Source organism: Hypomesus nipponensis, chromosome 25, assembly GCF_054491055.1.
Source record: "Hypomesus nipponensis isolate SF chromosome 25, ASM5449105v1, whole genome shotgun sequence".
NCBI lineage: Eukaryota > Metazoa > Chordata > Actinopteri > Osmeriformes > Osmeridae > Hypomesus > Hypomesus nipponensis.
Window position 1 is genome coordinate 9,585,001 of NC_140385.1, and position 2,167 is coordinate 9,587,167.

The following is a 2,167-nucleotide window of genomic DNA, read 5'->3' on the forward strand; positions in this document are numbered from 1 at the left end:
CGGATTGTGCTATGATACACATGTCGACCTTTGTGATGTCGACTCAAGGAAACAGTCGACGGACACTCGTTCACGTCGTGCATGTTGACCTGTACGCATCTGTGCACCCATCTCTGACTGTAGAGACAGTACAACATATGGACGATGCAGACTAGCTAAGTGAAGAAGTGAACTACTAAGATTGACGAGTACGTTCGTATTTACTATCTAGACTACTAAAATTGTACCTGCATTATGTAACCCACACCTGGGCACAAGAGAACTAAAGAAGAACACGGGAAGAAGAGCACCAAAACCTGTTAACCCAAAGTCTCTCCGGTCAAACGTAGACTCGACTAAACAAAGCACAAGGAGCCACCTGCAGTATCTGGTCGATTTCAGTTAAGCAGTAAACTTTAAAAAGCCACTCCGAGATAAATGAATAATCAATACCAATGATAGCCCCTGTTTCTTCCCCTGAGTGGTCTTATGCTATGCTGTCCACCCGTAGCTCATTCACACTTCCATCTCAGGCAGTGTGCAGCACAACAGGTCAGCTGTTTGGTCGGCGCGGTGCGAGTCGCCGTGCTCCAGAGCTTCGGGCGAAGCCGATGCCTGCTAGCACGTTCTCTGGGCCCGCGTCAGGGCTCTGTGATAGCCCTTTATGCCACAAATCAATTTATAGATTCCGAGCAGGCTTCTCCCTTTTCAGGGCCCGGTGTTTATCTCAGCAGGGATAAACTACCCTTTAAAGACACTCTCTCCTGTTGTGTGTCACTTCAGATTGTCTGGCACTGGAAAATGGAGGCGAAACTCGAGGTGCCAAATTGAAGATGCAAAAAAAAAAAAAAAAAGGAATACAATGTTTCTGTTTGGTTGTAAAATGGGTGGATTTCTGCCCAGCACACTCAAGTAAAAGAAGAATTCAGCAACCTAAACTGTAGATGAAAACTGCCCTTATTCTCAATGAAATGGTTTATGTTAGGGCTGCACGTTTGACTTTAACACAGTGCTTGCTGCTGTATGTAGAGAAACATTGTACAGTGGGTAACCTTAAGATCCAGGTGTACCGCTCGTACTAATTGTCAGGTAATAGCGTTAGTATTATCAGTAACATAATAATGTTACTAAGCATCTTAAAAGGGCCTTATTACCTACTAACTAGAGCTTATCAAGCACCTGCATGTAAAGTGTTCCCTTACAGTGAGACGAGGAGGATTCTAAGTGGGTTTCCTAGAGCTGTTGCAAACTACGCTGACCCCTGGCACAAGTGCTGTCCTTTAATAAACGACTCACGTCACATCATCGCTCTGTGTTTGGATGACCTGGGGCCAACCCATGAGAACATGGCAGCCAAGTGACAAACAAAAAAAAACACAAAAAAAAGAAAGGAAAAGAATCAGTTTGAGAACTCACACCGATGACAGGTTTACAGGTGATCCCGATCGTGATGTGCAATCACAACCCTCGCCCGTTCCTGATGGGGAAAACCAGTCATCGTTAAATTAATTCCCCCCCCCCCCCCCCCCCCCCCAATAAAGAGGGGCTCGCCGCCTCTCGCGCGTCAGATAACGATCTCCCCTAAGCGGATGAATCTAATCCGACGTGTCGAGGCAGCTGGGATTGACTTGTTTATGGCCGCCGCCCAGGCAACAAGGGGAGGGCGCCAGCAGTGAAGACCGCTGAGGAGAACCCAGACAACCTCCCCAGGGCACCGCAGCATCAGCTGAACCCAAACCTGGGCCAAAAACCACCTAGCCCAAGTCAAAACCCAGACACCCAATACTTCGCCCCCCCCCCTCCTTGCCAGGCATCCCATCTTGAAGCACGTCACGTGTGATTGATGGGGGCCGCATAGTCTTACTTTCACGGGCAATTAACGTTTAGTGGAGATGGCAGAGCGTAATGGTTGTGGGGGTATATCGTACACAAAAAGACAAACAGAACATTCCGACACCCTGTTTAGGAGCTGCTTCGGAAGTTTGGGCGTTCCAAAGATGGATTGCTATGATTAGGTTTTAATTGTCTTGAATGTGGAGAAAGACGTTGATTTATCGGTTGGGAGCACGACAGTCTTATTAAGTGTTGCGCAACTGCTGATATGGGCCGACATCGCTGTTGTGACCTTGTAGACAGTCATCACACAACACTGGACAATGTCACAGCGCGACGACATGGTGAATAGACC